Raw genomic sequence first — 13653 nt, 5'->3', positions numbered from 1 at the left:
ACAAAGCTGACAAGAACACAAACCTCACACATTTAAACTCGTTACAGCACGGTAAATAGCTTATTGTAAAAATGCAAGTACAATGAACAAAATCAAACAGCAGAGGGCATTCTTTGCCTATAAAAACACATAAGCTCATTCACATTTACAGATAAAACAGAACTTTCTTTTCACCATACTTTTCCCCTGAAAAAGGGTGCACCATTCCTGGAGACACTGCAATACCAGGTTGATGCATGGAGTGGACGGAGCAAGCCCCTATTCCATCTCCCTGTTCCAAAAATCAATTTAATACTGTATATGGTCCCCAGATAGGGGACGTATCAGATATTAAACTGATAAGAACAGATTTTTTTTTTTCCCAAAATACTTTGACAGTTCTGCACAACCATTTACATAGACACAAATACATTAAGACATATAATAAAAACTGCACTTTTAAAATTGGCACTGTCAACAAGGAAATATAAAACAACCTTTTCCTACTAAAACAGTAATATTCAGGGATAGTCATAAAATAAAAGGCTGAAATTTTCCCATATCAATCAAATCAATGCCAACACAATAATTCATTAATAATAAAACATTCTTAAAATATTATTAAACAAACACAATATCTAATGTGATAAGAACAGATTTTTGTTTTTAAATACTTGATTAAAATGTTCTGCACAACCATTTAAACACATAAAATCTGCACTTATAAAATTGGCACTGTCAACAAGGAAATTTAAAACAACCTTTTCCAACTAAAACAATAATACCGAGGGATAGTCATAATATAAAAGGCTGAAATTTTCCCATATTATACAAATCAATGCCAATACAATAAGACATTTTAAAATTGTATTAAACAAAATATCTGCAGACCCATTCATCATAAACTAAGCAAAAAAGGCAATAAAAACAAGAAATACATTCACATACCATCAAAATCTAGCTAAGATTATATTACACTTGATTTTAACCAAAAGGCCGAGAAGCTATGCTGGGTCATGGAACCGAGCCAGAAGCCTTTCCCAGCTATAAAGTTTCAGTTCATGGATGGGTTTTATCTATCTCTATAAAATATGTTAGCCTGAATGTCAATACTAGATATTTCTGGTTATGTGATTAATATAAAACAAAATAACTCAAATTAGTTATATTTAAACAAATTCCTCCTAAATCGTGATCCAACAATGCAACTGTACTTGCATATCTAACTTCCGCTTCCTGGATGTCGGGGGATGGACGCATTTTTCCCCCATAGTGGCGTTCTAACAAATCCTACCCCTCTGCTGCAATTGGCCAATTCATACTTATAAACTGTCTGCCGATTGGACAGTGAAGAGTCAATTACATCACCATAGGAACCACACAGTAACTTGAGATGCAGCATGAGACAGCAATGGTTATAAACAAACCTGTTTTGTCCTAATAATATTCTAGATTTCAGTTGTACTACTGTCTCCATATTTAATGCATGTGATCATTTTCTCCTTTTTATGGAATAAGGAGCCTGCAGGCGAAAACCATTTTACAAGACCTGTTTTTAAATGCAGAGCAATAGCCGTGGATTAGCCTACGTGGCCTACTTCTTAAGCTTACAAACGTCTTCTCAAATACACAGACAGGTTATATTATGACTGACAGTTTATACTAAAAATATTAACTAATATACTCCGAAAATACATTAGTGAGCAATAAAATATATACCTTTTATAAACACTAAATTAAAGTAAGACTACACCCACACAAATATATATGCCTGCACATGTACAACAATTACTCTTATGCGTTTAGTGGGTTTGGTATTAACAATTCTCCATGTTATTGGTAAGCACTTTAGCCACGTATTGCATTCCCCGGACAGGAAATAAATATGGTTTTCAGACCAGTCCGCTTCATCAACAAACGCACAGAACAGCTAGAGAGGATCCTGCAAAAAAAGAAAAAAAAACTTAATATATACACCTGCCCCAATAAACATACCACAATGGTAAGCAAAGTAAACATTTTCGAATTTTATACAAGTTCATTTCAACTGCTAGCCCTATTGCCAACAATGTTTTGCTGTATTTCCATTTCATATAGGCACCACTATCCGAAATTCAGTGCCAGTGCCAAGGGTGGGCTTCGCTGGCTTCGAGTGACGTCGATCATAAAATGCTTCACAGTTTATGACGCGACTATCATGTTATGTAGGTGTAATCACCTACAATTGAACGAATGTCTACAAATCCTATTATATAGACTTGGTAACTCCATAAATTTTTACAGTAGTAAAAAGTACAGTAGAATTTTAAATCTGTTCAATAAAGAAAACGATTTTAACTAAGAAAACTCGTAATTTCTATGGAAAAAATGTCGATTCCGGGAAGTTCAATCACCTATTTAGCACTCGACACAGTAAAGTTCCGCAGAATACAGCTGTTTAAAAGCAGAGTCCTGCCTCATCCCTAAAAGTTCATTGGAGCCGCCACTGTATAAATTTTCCCAGTAGGGTACAATCAACCAAAAGCAAATTGAGAAAAATGAATATCCCCTAGGTACCCCGCACAACTGGTACCGCCGCTCTCTTCTCACACTTCCATTAAAAGTTAGAAGGACCCCTCAACTAGGCCAGAAAAGGCTTCCATACTGCCACAAGACCCGTGCATACGAAGGTAATAGGAATATGCGCAGACCATGTTTTTTAAGTCATAATCCTTTTTCGCAAAAATATATATAAACAAAAACTATTGTTAACCCACGTTTGTGGTCCGTTTCATACCAACATTTATGAAACCATAAATATCGGGTATGATGGCGGGTAAAAGCAGGCCTGGTGTTTTGTATTACATAAACTATTTCAGGCGTTTATACTGACGATTTTATCCATGATTAAAAAGAAGAAACAAGCGCCCTCGTAATCAGAAATCACATGGTTTAGCCCGTGGCGTGTGAGTCTATTTGTACTACGAGTTGTACGTGGAGTTCAGTGAAATATCTTTAACAGTCCAAAGAAAAAAGGAATGCAAACACACCAAGGTTATCAATTAAGGCGCTAAAAATGAGTAATGTCGTCACAAGTCTCTCATGATTACCGACTGGCGAAGCTCTTATGACGCCGTGTTCAGTGTTCACGCCTAATATTTTTGTGCCCTACTTTAATTAATTAAAGTAATTGATTGAATGAAAATGCAATTCAATAATAACCTTCGGCAATTGACGGCATATGCGCATTGTCATAACTCTATAATTACTTTTAACCTACGGGTAATTAGTAAAGTCTCGACCTTGGTACAGAGTATACTGCCCAAACTTGAGTCTTTTTCAAATTAAATCATAAACCAAACAAATTGCAAACTTCTAATAAAATTTTGCAATTTTTATGACAAAACACCCGAGTAACATAAATTTACCTGTGTGCTCAGGCAGGCTACACCCTCAACACAAGCGAATGGCCTCAACATTAACTAACTGAAGCGACCCCTATCGGCTATTACGAGAACTACTAACACCACACGAAACGGTTAAAAGCGCCGCGCACTTAAGTGTGTTGTCAACAACTGTGTGAAAATTTGCGTCAAAGACCGGTCGAGTCTTCTTGCACACAACAGCACAAAACAGTCTGTTCTCTGTAGGAGAAACTGGGCTGGCCATTCTGTTTACATAGGCATGTATTATACCCATTGTCAGCCACAAATATTCCTGTTTGTTTGGCACATCTTGTTCCCAAAGTCAAAACAAAACTCTGCAGATGGTTTCATAATTAAGAATATTCAGAGGACCACAAAGTTTAATAATCTGCTGACCATTGTAACCAGTATGCGGCTTCATTTTGAAATGTAATAACTGATTACAGTCAAAGATGTTTGAGGGGCGTGAAGCATGGGCAGCCACAACTCCCACCAAGGGAATTACAACCTTTAAATCGGGGGTAGGCAACCCTGATCCTGGAGTGCTGGTTTCCAGCAGGTTTACTATCCTACCTGGTCTTTGATGAGCCTCACCAGATCTCAGGCAGATAGCAACTCATCAGGCAGGATATAAACTTGCTTCGTATAATTTAATATATGTTAGTGTCGAAAACCAGACATGTTTAATACCTTCTGTCTTTGTTTTATGGCAGAATGTTGAACCTATATGCACTGTGTTATTTTTACCTTTCAAGAAAAATCTCAGAAAAACATATTAGTAGTAATGTATCAGTTGCCTCACTTGTATAAAGCTTTGGACAAAAGCATCTACTAAATAAATAAAAGTGAATGTAATCTCACAAACACTTATAGTCTGAGCTGCTACAAGTATTGGGCTGGGCCGTAGCTAGCAACTCTGGGCCCCCCTGACACAATATCACCCTTGCATTATATAATTTTATCATTTTATATATTCAAGGGCCACTGTAAAGTCCATTGGCCTCTGAACCGGCCTGGGTGCACCTCTGTATAGCACACACACCTAAATCTGTCTGTGGTGTAGGTTGTCAGTGTTCTTCCATCTGTGTCTTATTTACAACAGGACTGAGAGTATGTGAATCCGGGGATCTGCAAAAGCGGAAGAGAGAGAGAGAAATGTCAACAGTGGCTTGAGGCGGAAGATGAATGTGTCCACAGCTGTATTTGTAGCAGCATTCATTCCGTGGAGCTTAAAAGGAACTGTATCTGCATGAGGCCTCCATGCAGAGTAGGATCCACAGATGACCAGTGAGACACTGAACTCACATGCTGTCCTGGGTTTGTGTTTCTCTGTCCCTGCCCCTTACTGTGAAAGTCCGGGGCAACATCAGACAAATAAGCTGAATCTGAGATCAACAGCCAAGTTTTTTTGAAAGCACCCTTCTCCCAATGAAATGCTATATGCATTCTTTCTCTATCCTTAAATACACAAATAACATGAAAGTATGTGATATGGTGAAGGTGGAACAAATAAGGTTTAAAGGTGAATAATTCAGCACAGGTGGAATCATACAGCTGAGTTATTGCCCATCAAGATAGGTGGGATTAGGGACCCTGGAGAATGGAAGCACTGAACATGCACATAAATAAGTAGGTGAGATTCCATTTTTACACTGACAGAACTGAGCACATGGTACACCAGTAGCATTTAGTTGATACTACAGCTGCAATAACAGAAGAAATGGTCATTTTCGTGCTCTTCAGAATTCACATCCTCTGTTTTATGCAAAAATATGCACAGCTCGCTTTTCTATAGTGGGATCTCAATGAAATGATGCGTGAATTTGTTTCTGTGAGGAGATCTCACAAAAAGACATGTGATTTGGCAGGTGTGAGCAGGCCTGCCTGGAGAAGCAGATGGTGGCATTGTCTCTCTCTTTCCCCTCAAGGTGGATCACTGCACTCTGAGCTCCGGTGCCTCCAGTGGACAAAGGCTCACATTCCCTCCCCAGGATACGAACCCTGTATTATCCAGTAATAAACTTGGAGCATAAACACCAGCACTAACACGATTTAAAACATACTGAGCATAAACAATATGAAATGTGGACAATAAACAGACTGTCTCCAACAAAAGATAAATGACATGAGGGACATCTTTTTTACGTTTTATACTTATTCTAATTAATTTACATTGACACGCATTTTGTAACGTTGCGTTTTCGTCCATGGCCTAATAGTATAACAACAGAGACATTATTATAATATTTCTTTCTTTGAAGTACGCATCCCCGCACGTTTTCAAAATGGGCGGAGTTGCGTTGTTCATGACCGGAGTCACGTAGAGCGGCCTCATGCTCGCGGCCTCAGTAGAATCGCATCTGCAATACATGCACGTCACGCGACCACATGATGGCGCCAAACAAATACAAAAGCATTATGTCCTGCCCACATTGAAAATCAGTGAGACTTGTTTTATTAAAAAGAAACGACCACATAAGTAATGCAACTAAATGGTTGCTAACTGGAACCTTTGGTAAACGTGCCCCTGAACGATATTAACACCAGCCGCTGCTGCCGTAAAGCTCTCAGCATCATAAAAGACAAAATCCATTCCTGTTCGAACTCGATCCGGCCATCTGGGAAACGTTACAAGTCTTTTCATGCCTGCACAACCAAACTGGAAAAACATCTTTCTCTGCACAGATTTAAGAGTTTTTTTCCCCGTGGTTCAGTGTGTACTGACTAGGGGCAGTTTACCATGCTGGCATCAATTTTGCGTCAATTTTGCACTAATTAAAATATTATTTCTGTATGTTGCATAATTTATATTTACACTGCATTTTTACATGTACTGTATATGTTGTGCAATGCATGTGTGTATGTTTACATATACGTTGAGTGTATGCTTGTTTGTGTAGGCCTACTGTTTATATATTGTTTGCACTTTTGCATATTTTTTTACTCAAAGTGCTGCTAAACTAATTTTTGCTGCCCCTGTGAACAGTGACAATAAAAATCACATTGACCTCATCAGAATTAATTACATTAAAATTCAGAACTTGAATAAACAATGTATAGCGCAATGTGCTGAAATATTATAATAAACATATTATGTTCACATTTAAATCACAAGGCTAAATATGGTTAAAGCCCACTTTGACGGAGCTGTATAGACCTACAGGGAGAAGTGGACCTTGTGTACCATGGTGGTGAAAAGATCAATGGATGTTCTGCTCTGTTCTTTGATGTAGAAGACTGTAAACAGCGAGAGGGGAGGGAGGGAAAGGAGGGGAGACGTGTGAACCTTGAGGTGGGAGGAGCAGCCCAGAATGTGCTTTCCAAAGACAGAAACTAGCTGAGAGCAACTTGAACCAGTCAAACCCAGTCAGGCTATACTAACCAGCTGTAGGGTTAATGGTATGTCAGCACAAAACAGACAGTAGTCAGAAATCAATTTCAAAGGGGTGCAGAAGATTTCGAGAGGAAAATAGTAAATTTCATGGGAGGCCCAAACCTGTAATTATATTATGTGGCTACGTGCCTGGTTCAGAGGGCTGGGGCCAGACTTACTGTGGCTTAAGTTGGGTTTCTGAAGCCCAATTCTCATTGGTCATTGGTTGCTGTTGGCAGTACAACTTGTTGATCAGGGGGGTGTGGGGTGTTGCTTGTAAAACATAACTCTTGTCGAATGAGGGTGCTGGCTGCAGATCAGTGAGCAGGATGGATTTAATAAGTTTCATAAGGTTTTAATAATAAGATGCGATCAGGACATGTGAACATTAGGGATCGTAAAAAAAAAAGGAAAACGTGGCATGAAAATACATAATTCATTTTATAATTAACTAACCCCTCCCCAAAACCCCCAGCGTTCCACAACCTGGTGGAAAACTGACCAATCAAACATGATTTGTATTATTCATGTCCATTGCGCTGTGGATAAAATCAGACAGAATATCTGCAATGTTAATATGTCAGCTGGACGTTACTCCAGCAGAATGGATGGCACTACTCTTATAGCCAGTGTGCCACTCGTTGTTCCATGTGCCTTTGGTCTTTATCAATGTTCTTGTCATTTCTGTTTAGTATAAAGGCACTCAGTCCAAAACAGTAGTGATGGCCAAATGAAGCTTCATGAACCAATTGCTATATTTTCTGACACCACTAGATGGTGCTCTCTATTCAAAAAAAGGGCTCATTTCTGCCCTAAAGCAAACCAGGAACGTCATCTAGTGGGGTCAAAAATACAGGAAATTTGGCCATCACTCCAAAACCGTCCATTGATCACATCAACAACAAGGCTAGATGTTGCGTTGTGTTAGGGTGGCAGCATGATCGAATATGTGAAATCTGTAGTCTCATCTCTCTGTGAGTTTTTCAGTGTCAAAGAGGTGATTAAATATCTAAGACAGTAAGTGCCGTGCATGTGTTAGTGAGGTATCTGTTGAGTAACAGAAAATGAAAGACTGTGTAAATAAAAATAAACAGTGTAAATGGGTGCAGTTAAAAACTCTTAACTAGGTACTGAGATGCTACATGAAGCTAAGTCCAATTATAATTCTGTAATTTCTGTTTTCCATCTTAATCATCAGATGAGGATCAACAGTTCCAGGAAATGATTTCTGGAAATGACTGGAAGAATGGACACCGTTGACGGTTAGCTCGCACTGATATATACCTACAGCCCACACAGCAGACAACTTTCATTTCTGCCTGAATTCTGGAGTGTGGATAGAGATGATAACTAGGGTTCACGGTCAACTTGTAATCCGTCTGCACCGCATTATTTATAGTCGCAGCACTGGGACGGTGTAAAAGAAGTTCCTTATGAAACTATCGCGATGGACCCTTAGAGACAACAACATTTTAAATATCCCAAAATAAACCAAAATATATAGGGAGCAAAATAAACCCACCGGACATGATGTGCAAATGTAGGCCAAAATGATCATAAAAGACGGGAATAACACATTAAAGGCATCTGTTAGTAAACATGTAGGCCTAATTGAGAGTCAGAATGTACTGCGGGTGTGTTTACAGTGCAAGCGTCCTCCAGGTACGTAGGCGTCTATCCTATTCTAGAGGGTTGACGATTTGGGGGGCGTGTCGTCACATGGCCACGCGCAGGGGATAAGCCATTTAAAGGCTTGACTGCTCCACGCGCCTGGGAGGGATTTTCCATGTTTGCATGTTTCAGTGCACAATCTTACAAAACCCTGAACTGACACACAATCGGTTTCGTTTGAAAGGACTGCATTATTGAGCTCTGGTTATAAAAAGGGCACCACGATAGAGAGAACAGAAACTGTTCAGTTTGGACAACGATCTGTTTGTTGACAGTAGCTGAGGACGAAGTAAGTTGACGAGACAGACGTTCACTGCTACAGTACTCGCCTCTGTTAGAGGTAAGTTAACTTTGGTTTTGTTTTGTTACGATATCCCGCGTTAAATCAATCAGTATATTAAGTTTATGTTTCAGTGGCTTGGCGATGAAACCAAATAATTTCCCTGAATAGATTTCCAAACTGGATGCGGAACCTAACATATTTTAATATCAGATATTTGTTGTATGATGATTTCATATTAATCTAAATTACATTGAAAATTAACAAGTGCAATGCATTGTGAAATAATGCGATGTTTTCCAGCTGTTCAATATAGCCTACCAAACATTTTACTAAAAGCTGCATAGCTCAGTGGTGTAGTTTTTAAGCAAATACCAAAATTACGGAAACAGCAGCGGGACTTTTGATTTGAGGTCCTTATGTCCTCATCGTTATGTTATGAAATGCCAAATTATATGAAGGAGTTTTTAAGTCGAAGGCGTATCGGTAGAGCACGCTCAGTCCGGTTAATTGTAGTCCCCGATGTGGCCGAAGTGTGTGAGTGTGTGCGTGTGTGTGCCCTGTCCCTACATGTCCCCCATGCTGCTTGGGACGAATTTAGATCATGTCCATGACAAAAATCTGAAAGACGGATGGAAGGTTAAGGACACTTTTAGTCAGAGGTGGAGATTTCAGGTCCAGAGAGTATAAATCCAGACCAAGATTTTGATCCAACCAGCCAGTTGAGCACTCTCTGACCGTGACTCTTTATGCTCAACTGGTTGGTTGAAACAAAATCTTGGTCTGGATTTGTACTCTCTGGACCTGAAATCTCCACTCCTGCTTTTGGTGTATCTATGGAAGAAAACTGGATTAATCTTAATAATACTAAAATATATTAATACGTTATTAAAATATCTTTAGGCTAATCTGGTCCAGTATGGTGAAATAATAGCGTTCAGGATTACACGTATTGTACAGGGTTATCGGCGATTAAAGTGAGATCGTGTATTTAACGGGGGCAACAGAAATAATGCCGATTATGAACGTCACTGCCTTTTAATAACAAACATACAGTAAATCACAGCGCTAGGCTGCGACTCTCCCCAAGCGGGCAGCAGGGAGCTCTGGAATTGTACATATATACGTGCTTTGAGTCACGTCTGGTCATACAGCCATTTGCTGCTCCGTGTGACGTTCTTCTGCCGTCTATTCGGATCCAGCAGCGTTCAATTCGTCAAAATCTAGGAGCGTCGGTGCCCTAGATAAGTAAATAAAGAACTTAATTTCCAGACCTCATCTTGCTTAATGACTAACCGACCGTTCGCTCTATTTTAAGAGTATTAAAACTGCACCGCAAAGCTCAGAAAGAGATTCTATACGCAATTGCCATTAAGCTTTTACCTATTAAACAGCTATAAATTGCTGTTTATCATAAAATATAAGGACACGCTATAGTATTTTATAATCGCCATTCATTTGGCATTTCTTTTTGTGATATTGCTTTGTATTATTTCTTTTGTGTATTTTATGTCTTACTGTTACTTTTGACGTTGTTAGCTTATCTGACGCTGCGATTTATTGCGTGTTTATTAAGGCATGCAAATGAGTGTCACATTTTACTAAGTAAATCTGACAATAGACTTCAAACTTGATCTGAAAGATTACCAGCGATGCTACGTCTAAATTGGAGCATAACTTTCATTTGAACGAATGGTAGCCCTGTGATGCTGCTCGTGACGGACTGTGCTAAAATAAGTGCAACCTTAGACCAGGTCAGCCGAAAAATGGACAAAGGATTGGGGAAATAAGAAATGTACTAGGACATATGCAAATGCAAATAACTTAAAAATTATACTTTGGCTGAAAGAATATCTAGCACATGGATTTTGTTAAGAATAAACATTATATTTCCCAAAAAGAAAATTCATACAAAGGAATTCATACAAAGGGCACACAGTAGTCACAGCTGTCTGGGAATGATAATAGGTTCTGGTTCTGGCTCCGATTTCTGCCCTGTTCCTGAGTGTGCAGTCTCAGTCTCAGTTCTCTTGGGAGGTTCTGCTGAAAGGTGCACATATTCACGGCAGGATATTCCTCGGCTTTGTAGCACTTCACCACCTTGTCCTATTTAAAGCTCATGCTTTCGATACATTTGACAGAAGAAAAAGTTAATCAGTGCCCCCCCCCCCCCCCCCCCCTTCCAGCTGCTTCTTCCCACAACCATGGGTGTGAAAGTGCTGCAGTGCTTTCCCTGGTCCAGGAACTCCAAGGAGAGGAGCAAGAGTAGGCAAAGCACCATCCGCACAGGTAGGGGCACCAGGTTCTGCAGCAAAATGTAAATCTCTGACTGGAGCACCTTGTTAGCTGGAATCTGTCATGCAAGCACCTGGGATTTGGTTATAAATAGGCAGCATGTGACTATCCTACAAAGCCTAAGGATGCTGGTCTTTATTTCTAACCACCTTCCTCAGACACCTCCCTGCAAGAAGAGAAACCACAGTCGCCTGTTGCCCCAGCATGGCACGATGAGGGAGTGCAGAGGAGCTCGCGGGAGGCTCGGCACGTCTGCCTGACTCACAAAGCCGTCATCTGTCTTCGACACCGGCTGGACGGTAACGTCATTGATTCCACCAACTGACGTCCCCATTGGACGACCGGAAGGACCCGGGACTGTTACTAATGCAAGTTCACAGCCCCTGAAGCTACTCCTGCATTTGGGGTCAAAGGGTGGCTACTAATACAACTTATAGGGCAGGACTCATTAAGCAACCCTCAGTCGGCCATGGGCCTGAGGTGTGAGCTGCTACAGTGACAGGGACCGCCTGAAGAGGCCGCCACTGAGAGGCTAGGCCAGCTGCATAGAAGTGTCCACATATACCCCGTCATGCATTCATCTAACTGTTTATCTTGGTTTGGGGTGCAGCAGGGCCTGGAGTCTATCTCAGGCAGCATATTAGACAAGGTTGGGGTACATCCTGGATGGTATGCCAGTCCGTAACACAAAGCCTACATGCAGATACATACGCACAGCCATATTCTGTGGGTAACAGAGAGAGACCTTTTAGCCTAACGGCATGTCTTTGGACCGTGGGAGGAAACGCAGACAAACAAACTCCTGAGTTGCCATAGTGACTCGGTTACTAAAATTTGTATAATTTATGTATGTGTGTGTGTGTAACTGAGATGTGTAGGCCTCTCCTGTTGGGATGACTCCCTATTTCCCATGGGTACACCCTCTGCAGTCTCTGGGCTGTGTCATCTGTGAAATAAAGAGCTACCAAGCTTGCCGTCGTCACTTTGATTTGTTTGCTCTGGTGGGTGGATTTAAATAGTGCTGTTCATGCTAACCCCCTGGAGACATGTATCTCCAGGGGGTTAGACGTGTTTCTTCCTCAGATGCCACAAATGGAATGGTCTGGAAGTTCAGTGGGTCCCTGTACCTCACTACATGCCCTACCCATAGGCTGTGTTCCCCAAATCTGATCCTTGGGGACCTACAGACAATCCGCATTTTTGCTCACTCCCAGTTCCCAAACGTGGACTGTCTGACAGGAAGCTGGGAGGGAGCAAAAACATGGACTGTCTGGCAGGGAGCTGGGAGGGAGAAAAAACATGGACTGTCTGGGAGGGAGCAAAAACATGGACTGTCTGGCAGGGAGCTGGGAGGGAGCAAAAACATGGACTGTCTGGGAGGGAGCTGGGAGGGAGCAAAAACATGGACTGTCTGGGAGGGAGCAAAAACATGGACTGTCTGTGGGTCCCCAAGGACCAGGTTGGGAGACACTGGCCTTAGCTGTGGGGCTATGCAGTGGCCATGGAGAATACATTATGATTGCACAGTGGAGGGTGAGGTCAGTCTTTTTTTAATGCTTGAAAAGTGCCAAAACTGGACTATGAATCAGGTGGTATGTGGATTCAGAGCCTTCATGAATTGATTTTTAATGAGCATTTTTCATTTTACCTCTCTACATGCGCTGCACATTTTTTGATACAATCAATTGCTTTTAGTTATATTTCTGCTGTAAATAATGCTGGTCTTTACTATATGCACAGTGTCTGGATTTAAAAACAAAAGAACAACCATGTGGCTTTGTGTGCTGTTTGTACTAACAACACAGGCTGCCAGTTTTACACCTGCATGAGAATGAATCTGTTGTTGGGAAACATTGGGGCGCTGTAGGTTATGCGGTTTTTTATTGGTGCTACTACACACTATGAAATATGAGCTATAAATGTAAGACCTGAGTGATGGACAAAGGTCATTTTCACCTCAGGTACACCTGACAGCAGTGTCGTAAACTATATAGATATTGATCTTCTTAAACCATTTAACCAATCAAAGAACTGAAAGGACTGTGTTCATGGAGGCAAATATTTTAACACATTATTGAGCAAATATTTGGCACATGGGCATAAAAAATGCATGTAAATTTTATAAAAAAACTGTCACATAAACCCTAAAATACAACATGTTCTGCCTGGATTTTTTCTCTTTCTGCTTAGTAAGTGTTAATTGACCAGTTTGACCAGTTCACACACCCACATAATTATATACATTCTATAGCAGACGTAAATATGGGTGACCAAGCACACATAGAAACCGGGACGATGGGAGGGGGGGGGATCTCAGCCAATCGATGACGTCTCACGAGCACCCAGCTGCTGCTGTTAATGGAAAGTCCTCTACCCTCCAACACAGACTAAGTATCCACACAAACTCTGAAGGCTGAGTACTGAATCCCGGTAATCCATGGTTTGTACTAACACAGAATGAAATATACCAACATAAGGGGCTATATTAACACAGGGTGGATTATACAAAGACAGCATTGACTTCATCAACATAGTATGGCTTCACCGTCACTGGGTTATTTATACCAGTACAGTGGGGATATACTAAGATGGGGTGAATTATAACAAGGCAATGGGGTTACGCCAACATAGGGTGGGCTATACCAACAAGG

At 40.7% G+C, this 13653-nt stretch overlaps 1 long non-coding RNA gene and 1 other non-coding gene across 2 annotated transcripts; one reads left to right on the top strand and one right to left on the bottom strand.

Annotated features, from left to right (window-relative positions):
* Positions 1-191: 191 nt before the first annotated feature.
* LOC111852959 (U2 spliceosomal RNA) lies at positions 192-382 on the bottom strand. Its single transcript, XR_002840353.1, has one exon. It is a non-coding gene; the product is annotated as a U2 spliceosomal RNA (small nuclear RNA).
* An 8123-nt stretch (positions 383-8505) lies between these two features.
* On the top strand, positions 8506-11973 carry LOC111852903 (uncharacterized). The gene is made up of 3 exons (XR_002840345.2): positions 8506-8767; positions 10894-10996; positions 11161-11973. It is a non-coding gene; the product is annotated as an uncharacterized lncRNA (long non-coding RNA).
* Positions 11974-13653: the final 1680 nt, after the last annotated feature.

The sequence above is a fragment of the Paramormyrops kingsleyae genome, chromosome 18, assembly GCF_048594095.1.
Source record: "Paramormyrops kingsleyae isolate MSU_618 chromosome 18, PKINGS_0.4, whole genome shotgun sequence".
Taxonomy (NCBI): Eukaryota; Metazoa; Chordata; class Actinopteri; order Osteoglossiformes; family Mormyridae; genus Paramormyrops; species Paramormyrops kingsleyae.
This window is presented reverse-complemented; position numbering and strand designations above follow the sequence as displayed.